The sequence below is a fragment of the Chrysochloris asiatica genome, unplaced genomic scaffold, assembly GCF_000296735.1.
Source record: "Chrysochloris asiatica unplaced genomic scaffold, ChrAsi1.0 scaffold00088, whole genome shotgun sequence".
Lineage (NCBI taxonomy): Eukaryota > Metazoa > Chordata > Mammalia > Afrosoricida > Chrysochloridae > Chrysochloris > Chrysochloris asiatica.
This window is the reverse complement of record NW_006408606.1, coordinates 9973238-9985032: the sequence shown is the minus strand read 5'-3', so window position 1 is coordinate 9985032 and position 11795 is coordinate 9973238. Positions and strand designations below refer to the sequence as shown.

General features: G+C 38.4%; 2 pseudogenes; one reads left to right on the top strand and one right to left on the bottom strand.

Annotated features, from left to right (window-relative positions):
• LOC102811393 overlaps nucleotides 1-5776 on the top strand; it is an 8160-nt pseudogene extending 2384 nt beyond the window's left edge.
• Nucleotides 5777-7273: 1497 nt separating this feature from the next.
• Nucleotides 7274-8115, bottom strand: LOC102828172 (annotated as a pseudogene).
• Between the last annotated feature and the right edge of the window lie 3680 nt (nucleotides 8116-11795).

Here is an 11795-nt window from a genome sequence, read left to right as displayed (position 1 = left end):
GTACCATAGACTGTTAGAAAAGTAAACAAATCTGTGTTGAAAGAAGTATAGCCAGCATGTTCCTTGGAAGCCAGAGTGGCCAGACTTTATCTCTCATACTTTGCTTGGACATATCATCAGTAAGAACCAGTCCTGGAGTAGAACATCATGCTTGATAAAATGGAGGGTCAGTGAAAAAGAAGAAGACTCCCAATGAGAATGATTAGCACAGTGGCAGCAGCAGTAGGCTGAAGTATAGCAGTGATTGTAAGATTGGCAGAGGACCTGGCAGTATTTCGTTCTGTTGTGCATAAGGTCACTATGAGTCGGTATCAACTTGATAGCACCTAACAAAAACAAGAAGAAACTTGGCTAAATGCTTCACTTATATTTTCTTATTTAATACTTAAAACAATTCTATGCAGTAGATTTTAATACCATTTTAAAGATAACCAACATTAAATTCACTGAATCTGAGTTCTACTGACAGCAAAGATCATATTCATCCCTTGTGAATCCCATGTTGTCTCCTGTAAGTAAGTGTTTTCTTTAGAGAAATATTTAATATAGAATATATAATATTATGTAACATGGTAGTGGTGGTTGGGGTTTGTGGGCTATTGAGGAAGTTTCAGCTCATAGCAACCCTGTGTAGGGTTTCTGAGGCTGTAAATCTTTCAGCAGAAATCCTCACCTTTCTCTTGCAGAATGTCTGGTAGATTTGAACTGCTGACCTTCTGGTTAGCAGTCTAACTATGCTACCAGGTCAAATATATAAAATAAACAGCAATTACTGACAAACATGTACTGATGCCTTGGCTCTTGATTCTATTGCTGCTGCTCCTCTGCAGTTTCTCCAATGTTATAGCTTTCTGTCCCTGGGTCAAGGAAGTTCAATGCACAGTGATCTTGAGATCCAAAGAACCACTCTTGTTCTTTTTCCTTGATGGTAGTGAGATTTCCTTTCCTGCTTCAGAGTGACTCATTTTGAACCCAGCAGGATGGCAAAATTGACCAATCTCCTCATTAGATTTATGAGTTTTTACAGTCACAATTACCTCTGTTAACAATCATTCAAAATTGAATCATACCATTCTATCAGCGTCTTCTCTCACCCAGAGCCATCACAAAAAATTACTCTTTGGTGGGAGTTACAAAGACTATGGGTAGAAGAACCATTTAAGGTAATTCACTGCAGTGAAGGTACAAACCCAAGTTCCACACAAAGCATCCCTCTGTGCTCACCATCCTTATAGTTACATCTCACCTTCCTTCAATCAGAGTGTCCCTTCCCACTCAAGGCTGATCCTAGATAACTCCCCTATCCTGCTACTGTCCTTCCCATAACACTTAAAACAGAGATGCTTCTCACAGATCAAACCTGGAGGGATATAAATACCAACCACTCTTTTATTGGGATGGAAAAATTAGATCGTATTCCTCCCTGGTGAATCTTCAGCAACAATATCATCAATAGTAATGAAAATGGTAACCAATCTGGAAATTAATAATAATTTTCCCTGTCACATAATCATAAAAAAATAGAATCTAGCAATAGACTTAAATAAATTAAAACTAGTCATTAAGTTCTTTATTTACTTTATTTAAGATTACATTTTAATTAAAAGTTCCTGGGATCAAGATGTTTGCCTCGTCATACTCCAGCCTCAAGGATGCTCTAGTCCATTCCACGTATAGGCAGTGCCACATTTATTATTATTTGTCCAAATTGTTCAACAAATGCTCTCATTTCTCAATGCATTTTTTTTTATGCCACCCATGGGCCTAGAGACCTAGAATATGATACTCATGGATATAATACTCATGCCTGAGCACTTAATCTGTGTCAGCTGTATCTTCACAAGAATTAAGTCATGTAATTCTCAATAAAGTACACACCTATCATCTTTATTTGACTTATGAAAGGCACTTTTTAAAAAAACAAATCAAATGACGTTTTGTGGGTCATAGTGCTGGTAATTAGTGGAGAACCAGGCAGTCTTGTTCAGAGCTATGATCTTAATCAATATCCTAAACTATCTCTTTGCATATTATCATCTATATTAGTAGAGTGGTTGTCAGAACCAGAAATCTCCCAACCACATCTCACTCCTGCCCACTGGAAATTCCCTTTATACCACCTATTTCTCTAAAACTTATCAAATTGAGATGCATTCTACCCTCCAGGATTCTCTCAAAAAAGTCTTAATTTTCAATTGCCCTAGTAGAGATAAAGAACTTTAATACCCTAAAACAGGGGTGGGGAACATCCAGACTGCAGGCTTTATATGGCCTGCAAAATCATTTAGTCTGGCCCTGCCAAGACAACCACAGTTATTAGGTACCATCGAGTCGGTACAAACTCATAGCAATCCTATGCACAATAGAACGAAACACTGTGCAATCCTGAGACAACCTCACAATTGTTGCCATGCTTGAGCCCATTGATGCTGCCATTTTGCCAATCCATCTCACTGGAAGTCTTCCTCTTTTTCTCTGACCCTCCACCTTACCAAACATAATATCCTTCTCCAGTGACTGGTCCTTCCTGATGATATGTCCAAAGTATGAGAGATGAAGTTTGGTCATCTTGGCCTCCAAGGAGCACTCTGGCTGCACTTCTTCCAACACAGATCTGTTGGTTCTATGGGCAGCCCATGGCACTTTCAATATTCTCCTCCAACACCATAACTCAAAAGCATCAATTCTTCTACGGTCTTCCTTATTCATTGTCCAGCTTTCACATGCCTATGAGGTTATTGAAAATACCACAGCTTGGGTCAGGTGCACCTTAGTCCTCAAGTTGACATTTTTGCTCTTCAATACTTTAAAAAAGTCTTGTGCAGCAGATTTGCTTAATGCAATACATTGTTTGATTTCTTGACTGCTGCTTCCATGAATGTTGATATTTGATCCAAGAAGAATGAAGTCCTTGACAACTTCCGTCTTTTCTCTGTTGATAAGACTTGTTTACTGGTCCAGTGGTGAGGATTTTTATTTTCTTTACATTGAGATGTAACCCATACTGAAGGCTGTGGTCTTTGATCTTCATCAATAAATGTTCTAAGTCCTCTTCAGTTTCAGCAAACAAGGTTGTATCATCTGCACATTGCAGGTTGTTAATGAGTCTTCCTCCAATCCTAATGCCACATTTTTCTTCATATAACCCAGCTTCTCGGATTATTTGCTCAGCATAGCAGGTGAATAAGTATGGTGAAAGAATACAACCCTGTTGCACACCTTTCTTAATTTTAAACCCTTCAGTGTTCCCATGTTCTGTTTGAACAACTGCCTTTTGGTCCATGTACAGATTCCTCATGAGCACAATTAAGTGTTCAGGAATACTCATACTTTGCAATGTTGTCCATATCTTGTCATGATCCACACAATTGAAAGCTTTTGCATAGTCAGTAAAGCACAGGTAAACATCTTTCTGTTATTCTCTGTTTTCAATTAGTTAATTAAATGTTTGACCAAATATATCAGGTTAATTTTTAAATTGATATTTTTGTATGGTCCACGAATGATGTTATGAATTTTATCAGAAAACAAAAATTTAAAAAAAGGTTCCCCACCCCTGCCCCTCAAAGTCTGAAAAGATTTTGGTGGAGATCTACACCCAATATTAAAAATACAAGTTTACTTTTTAAAATGACACAAACCTTACTATAATTTAGCTATAGAGAAAAAAGTAGGATCTAAGTTATATTACATGAAAATCATTTTGTTCTAAAGTATCTGACACAAAAATTCTAATACAAAAACAGAAAAATGGTTATGGAAGCAGAATCAATCTCTCTCTTTCTCTTAATCTTACACATATTTAGTCTTCCTGCAGATCTCCAAATCAGCCTGGCTTCTGTGTCAAAGTTGGTGTTTGGTAGGATCCTCAGGAACAGGTCCACCAATGGGGGCCTCTCCATCAGATTAAAATTCTTCTTAAGCAAAGATTACTCATCTCCATATAGAGAGATGACTGTTGGTATCAATAAAATTCCTTAAAGTCCTTCTGATGTCTAACACTGTGTTTGGCTCTGGCTAATAATTTCAGCTATGGCTGTTATAATCATTTCTTTAATTTGTAATTTTTTTCTGTATAAATGTCTACATTATATAATATATTCATTATACTAATTAGAAAGATACAGAATTATATTTAAAACAATTATATAAATCTATTCCTTCATAACATCAACAAAGGATATGCATCAGGGAGAAAAGGAAAGAAATGTTGTTTTTGCTGTTGAGTGCTGTGGAATCCATTTGGAGTCATATCAACCCTGTGGGACAGAGTAGGATCCCCAAATAGTTTTCTAGGCTGTAATGTCCTCAGGTCTTTCTCCTGCAGAGATGTTTGGTAGGTATGAACCACCAACCTTCTGGTCAGCAGTTTAGCCATTAACCACCAGGATTCTTTTAATCAAACTTAGAAAAATCAAACTAATTACCAAATTAAGACCCAGTGCCAATTGGACAAGGACTAGGATTTGAAATGCTCTACAAAAATTTACGTTATATTTGAGAAAAGATCTAAACAAAATGATTAAAGGCTCAAAGAAATAATCATCAATTGCATAATATAGGTTAAAATTACTCATGGAACATATGAAACATTCTCATAGAAGAATAAGTGATCTATTTTAGCTGACATAATTAATGAAAGTTAAACATAGAGTTGGGTTTAGCAGAGGTTTTAAACGCTGAAGGATTTTTATAGGGAAAGAGCTGAAAAGAGGCATTCAGGCAACAGAACTGGTAAGACAAAGTATGGAAGCATAGACTCAGGTTCAGAGCAATGAAGTGAAATTTTCTTTCTATAGAAAGAAAAGTAGGATCTAAGACTCAAAAGAAAGTTGAAGGCAAATTTTTCGGACCTTTATCTGTAGACCAAGGGCTTTGAGTGTTACAGAGTTGAAAGTTTGTAAGCAATGGGAGACATGATGAAAATTGTGCCTGGAAACTAAAGTAGCAAAGATTATAGCAGTGTTTCTCAACCTTCTTCTCTTCATTTTTTACTGCTCTTCCTAAACAGCCTGAATATACATTTTTTTCTAATTGTCACCCATTATAGAATTTTAATACAAGAGATATATTGCATACGTTTGTGGGCTTTCTATTTTAAAAAGTAAGGTGTGTGTTTTTTTCCACCACTCTTCTCAAAAAAAAAAAAAAGGCATTTAGCCCTCTTAAGAACTAATAAGCCACAGGGCAAGATTTCCTCATACGCCTTATTCGTGCAGACTTACCGGGAAGAGCACAAGAAACATCCCAACTTGTCCATCAACTTCGCAAAGTTCTCCAAGAAGTGCTCCGACAGATGGAAGACCATGTCTGCAAAGAAAAAGTCGAAGTTTGAAGATATGGCAAAAAGTGACAGAGCTCGCTATGACAGGGAGATGAAAAATTACGTGCCTCCCAAAGGTATTGAGAAAGGAAAGAGAAAAGATCCCAAGGCCCTAAGAGATCACCCTCTGAGCCGGCTTCCTGTTTTGCTGTGAACATCCCCCAAAGATCAAAAGTGAGCACCCGGCTTAACCATTGGGAATACTGAAAAAAAAAAAAAAGGGGGGGGGGGGGGGAGGGAGGTGGTGAAATGTGGTCTGAACAATCTGCCAAAGATTAACAACCATATGAACGGAAAGCAGCCAAGCTAAAGGAGAAATATGAAAAGGATATTGCCGCATGCCGTGCCAAGGGCAAGAGTAAAGGGGAAAGAAGGGTCCTGGCTAGCTCAAAGAAGAATGAACCAGAAAATGAGGAGGAGGAAAAGGAGGAAGAAGATGAAGATGAAGAATAAGTGGCTATCCTGTAATAATGTGTGGAGTGTGCGTATGTGCTCAGGCAATTGTTTAGCTAAGAATGTGAAATCAAATGCAGCTCAATATTAGCTTCAGTATAAAAACTGTACAGAGTTTTGTATAGCTGATAAGATTCTTCATAGAGGAAATACTCTTTTTTTTTTAAATGCAGATTGTAGTTCTTTAAGGGGCTACCACATACAGTTAGATTTTAATGCTTCTGATGCTGAATGTTTCTAAATATTTAATGGTTCTTTAATTTCTTGACATGTGTATGGTAGCACAACAAACTCCTAGGAATTAGTTTCAATAGTAAATTATGGGGTTTTTAGGATGTTGCATTTTGGTTTTTAAATAATTTTGTAATAAAATTATGTATATTTTAAAAAAAAGAAGAAGAATTAATATGGCCCTTGTTGAAAGCAAACAGATTGTTGTTGTTAAGTACTGTCGAGTCGGTTCTGACTCATAGTGACCCTGTATAGGGTTTACAAGGAGCAACTGGTAAGCTTGAGCCACTGACCTTGCAGTTCAACCAGACCTTGCAATCCAGCACATGAACCCATAGGGCCACACCAGAATTGAAAGATGATACGTCATAAGAAAGAGTGTAAAGTATTTCTGTGTTCCTTATAGTAGCACAAGCAAGGAAGGAAGTAGAAGCTGGGGGCTAACAAAAGATAATAATGTAATTCAAATTGGATACAGATTGGAAGAAAAAGAAGGGTTTTGAAGAGGTGCAACTTTAGGGAATTCACAGACCACAATTGGCACCTGAATTTCCAGGAGAAGACAATGAGGTCTCAATCAGGCAGAAAGCATACAGCAACAGAAAATCTGAAATAGTGTTTCTTGGGCATGCTAGTAGAGGTGTGGTGCATGGTGGCAGAACCACATGACAGAACGACAGGCAAGACCAGAGGCTATGGAGTTGCTAGATACTAAAATAAAGAAGTGAAATTTTGAGCATTTAGGCACAAGGGACAGGAGTAATTACAACTTGAAAACTAGTCTGAGGCTCAGAGACCAGGATTCTAATATCTGGCTGTCCTAGTTCTTTGGTCCTGCTATAGCAAAATATACCATTCTGGATGGCTTAAATAAAAAACAGAAATTTATATTATATATTTTTTAACATTTCAGGAGACTGAAAATCTAAATACAGGATATGGCCCTTGGGATTGTTCTTCCTTATCTATTTCAGCTTTCGGTATTGTTGTTAAGTGCCATTGAGTCAGTTCTGACTCATAGTGACCCTGTAGAGGCTTTCCAAGGAGTGACTGGTGGGTTTGACTTACCAGCCTTCTAGTTAGCAGTTCACTGCTGATCCTACATAGCTACTAGCAATACTTGGTATCCTTGAATTTATAGATGCATCTGTCACCACAGTTTTTTCTTTTCTGTGTGTGTGCGTGTGTGTGTGTGTGTGTGTGTCTATATATTCTGTCCCCCTCCCCTCAGAAAATAGTTTTATTGGGATTCCACCAGCTGCCACATTAAGCTCCTTCTTCCTTTGCAATTTGGTCTTTCTTAAGTGGTCCCATGAATTCCTTCTTCTCCTTCACCATCTGGAAACAGCCGTGGCCAAACTTGGAGGTGGTGTCGATGAACTTGAGGGTAATCTTCTCCAGTACCTGATGTTTGGTCTGTACCAGCAAGGACTTGTGCACAGTGAGCACTCGTTTCTTGGTCCCCACCACACAGACTTTCAGTGTGACAAAGTCTTGGTCACTTAACCATAGTGGACAAAACCATCCAGAGGGTTGATGGTCTTGTTAGACAGATTGTAATCAGTGGGGGCATTGTTTTTGATCAGTTTGCCATCCTTGATTAGGTAGCCCTGGCCAATCTTGTAAGTCTTCTTGTTGATTTCAGTGCCTTGGTGGTAGCCTTTCTGCCCAGCACATGCCACAGAGATGGCCACACAGGCAGGATGCCAGGCCCGGATACAGGCTACTTTACACAGGCCTCAGTGAGTCTTGCAGAGTAGCTTCTTGGTGTGCCAGCAGCTGGTGACCCCTTTGTAACCCTTGCCCTTGGTCACCCCAATGACGTCAATCATCTCATCCTGCCTGAACACCTGGTTCACAGGTACCTGCTGCTCCAGCTTCTCCCAGTCCAGCTTCTCAGCCACTGTACCCCCATTTACCTGGATCTCCATCAGGTGGGCCTTCTTCTGGTGCAGGGGAAGCAGGAGCATCTGAGTGATGATGCGGATGACCTGGCAGTATTTCTTCATGCTACTGAAGTCTTTCTCCAGCTGCTTCTTGCCATCGTCGTCCTGCTACCTCTTGCAGTACTTAGTGAAAGTCTTCTTCTTCAATTTATGCCAGTTCTTGTAGAAGCACCATTTCTACATGGTAAGATCCATAATTAGAAAATACAACCTTGGATGTAGAAACAATGCTGGAGATCACATGACTAAATTTTGCAAGACCAATGACTTCTTCATTGCAAATACCATTTTTTAAACAACATAAAAGATGATTACACACATAGACCTTACCAGACGGAAAACACAGAAATCAAATTGACTACATCTGTAGAAAGGTATGATGGAAAAGCTCCATATCATCAGCCAAAATTAAGCCAGGTGGCAGACTGTGGACAACCAATTGCTCATGTGCAAGCTCAGGCTGAAGCTGAAGAAATTAAAACAAGAGTTAAAATATGACCTTGAACATATCACATCTGAATTTGAACAGATTTGATACATTAGACACCACTGAGCAAAGACCAGAAGAGTTGTTGGACGAAATCAAGAACATCATAGAGGAAGAAAGCAAAAAGTCATTAAGAAAGAAAGCAAAAAACAAAATAGATGTTTAGAAGAGGCTCTGAAACTTGCTCTTGAGCATAGAGAAACTAAAGTAAATGTAAGAAACGATGAAGGAAAAGAGCTGAACAGGAAATTTCACAGGACAGCTTATGAAAACAAAGTAAAGTATTATAATCAAATGTGCAAAGACCTGGAGTTAGAAAACCAAAAGGGAGGAACACACTCAGCTTTTCTCAAGTTGAAAGAACTATAGAAAAACATTTTAAGTCTCAGATTGCAATACTGGAGGTCTTTATGGGTAAAATACTGAATGATGCAAGAAACATCCAAAGGAGATGGAAGGAATACACACAGTCACTGTATCAAATAGAATTGATTAATGTCCAATCATTTCAAGAGGTATATGATTAACAACTGATGGTACCGAAAGAAGAATGCCAAACTGCACTGAAGGCATTAACTACAAATAAAGCTTCATGAATAGCAGCTGAAATGCTTCAAAAACTGATGCAGCACTAGAGACGTTCACTTGTCTATGCCAAGAAATTTGGAAGGCAGCTACTTGGCCAAGAGTTTGGAAAATAACCATACCTGTGTCCATTCCAAGGAAAGATGATTCAATGGAATGTGGAAGTTTATTAAAATTACATGCAAGTAAAATTTTGCTAAAGGTAATTCAAAAACAATTGCAGCACTGCATCAATAGGAAGCTGTCAGAAATTCAAGCTGGATTCAAAAGAGGATGATGGAACAAGGGATATCATTGCTGACATCAGATGGATCTTGGCCAAAATCAGGGAATACCAGAAAGATGTTTACTTGTGCTTTATGGTCTATGCAAAGGTATTCAATTGTGTTGATCACAACATGCTATGGATACCATTACAAAGAATGGGAATTCCAAAACATTTAATTGTGCTCATAAGGAACCTGCACATAGGTGAAGAGGCAGTCATTAAAACAGAATAGGGGCTACTGAATGATTTAAAATCGATAAAGTTGTGTGTCAAGTTTGTATCTTTTTGCCATACTTAGTCAATCTGTATGCTGAACAAATAAAGTGAGAAGGTGAACTATATGAAGAAGAATGTGGAATCAGAGTTAGAGGAAAATTCATTAACAACCTTCAGTATGCAGATAACACAATGAACATTGCTTGCTTGAAGAAAAGAGGGCTTTACCACTGATGAAGATCAAAGACGACAGCCTTCAGTATGGATTGCACCTCAGCAAAAAAAACACAAAGAATCCTCACAACTGGACCAATCAATAACATCATAATAAATGGAAAAAAGATTGAATTTGTTTGGATCCACAATCAATGCTCATGAGAATGGTGGTGGTGGTGGTTACGTGCCATGGAGTCGGTTCCGACTCATAGTGACTCTGTACAGGGTTTCTGAGGCTGTAAATCTTTACGGAAGCAGAAAGCCTCATCTTTCTCCCGCGAAACAACTGGCAGTTTCAAACTGCTGAACTTTTGGCTTGCAGCCCAATTCATAACCACTACACTAAATGATGTTTTGCATTAGGCAAATCTGCTGTAAAGGGTCTCTTTAAAGTGTTAAAGAGCAAAGATTACATTTATAGGACTAAGGTGTACTGAATCCAAGTCATGTTATTTTCAATCATCTAATATGCATCTCAGATTTTTAATCATCTCATCGCCATACCAGGACCCCCTTCATCCATAGTGGATAGACATTAGCAGAGCTTCTAGTCTAAGACTAGGAAGAAAGTTCTGGTGATCAACTTCCAAAAATGAATAAAGAAAAACAGATACATTTGAATTATGGTGTTGGTTAAGAATATTGAAAGTACCATGGGTTGCAAGAACAATGAGTTAATCTGTTTTAGGCAAAGTACAACCAGATTACTCCTTAAGTAACTGACAAGACTTCTTCTCTAGTGAATTAATCTGTTTTGGAAGAATTCTGACCAGATTGCTCCTTAACAGTGACTATGGCAAGATTTCATCTCTCATACTTTGGACATGTTGTCAGGAAGGAGGAGTCCCTGGAGGAAGACATCATTTTTGGTAAAGGGGATTCAATGAAAAAGAGGAAGATCCCCCAATCAGATGAACTGACACAGGGACAATAATCAGGGGTTCAAGCATAATGAAAATGGGCAAAGGACCGTGCAGTTGTTTTGTTCTGTTGTAGGTGACTATGAATCAGAACTGACTCAATGGCACCTAACAATAAGAATTTACAGGTATAGGGAATAGGATTTCAACACATATTTTTGGAGGGTGGGCGAAGCCACTGTTAAATCTATAACACTTGCTATGTCCCAGCAGAGTGACTCTTGATTATTCTCTATGTGGGAGTTGCAGTGTCATACTGTGGAGGCAGTTTGCTGTGATGCTGGAAGCTGTACCACCATTATATCAAATTCCAGCAGAATTATCCGTTGTTGTTAAGTTGCTAAATGCCTTCTAGTCATAGCTGAGTTCAAACTCCAACTCATAGCTGAGTTCAAACCGACCTTGTTGTCCAGTGCTTATCCTACAGCACTACACCAGGACACCTATAACCCATAGTGAATCGATATTAGCAGTTTCCAGTCTAAGACTATGAAGAAAGATCTGGTGATCTACTTCCAAAAATTAGTCAATAAAAAAACCTATGGATCACAACAGAGTATTGTTTAATATATCACTGAAAGATGAGCCCCTTATGTTGGAAGGTACTATATAATGGTTGCCACAAAGGGCTCAAATATTGAAACATTGCAGTGACCACATGCATAGCTCAATACTTAATTTTGTTGTATATAAGGTTGCTATACATTAGAGCCAACTTGAGAGTTAACAACAACAACATCTTGTTTGTGTCAAGCTGAATTGGCATGGAAAGAGGAACAGGGCTGACTCTCCAGTAAAAAGGTATATTGACCCAACAAAGGGTTGCCAAACCAAAACAAGGGCTTGCCACCTGTTACTGTAGTCATTCACAAAGAAGACGGGAGAGATCTAATCCAAGTGTATTAATAAAAAAACAGCAGTCTGGAGGACGGAGAGAATGGTGTCTTAAGAGCGTCCTGTCCAATATGAAGAGCAGGCACATTATATTGGGTAAGTTACATTTGGATGTACACTTAATCAATTTTAACATCAAGATAGCATTTTTTGGAAAAAGAAATAATAAAGCAATAAACTTCTTCAAACATTCTACCTTTAGGGAAGAGGAAAAATCAGGCAATAATCCTTCTCGAACATTCCACCTTAGTTCCTT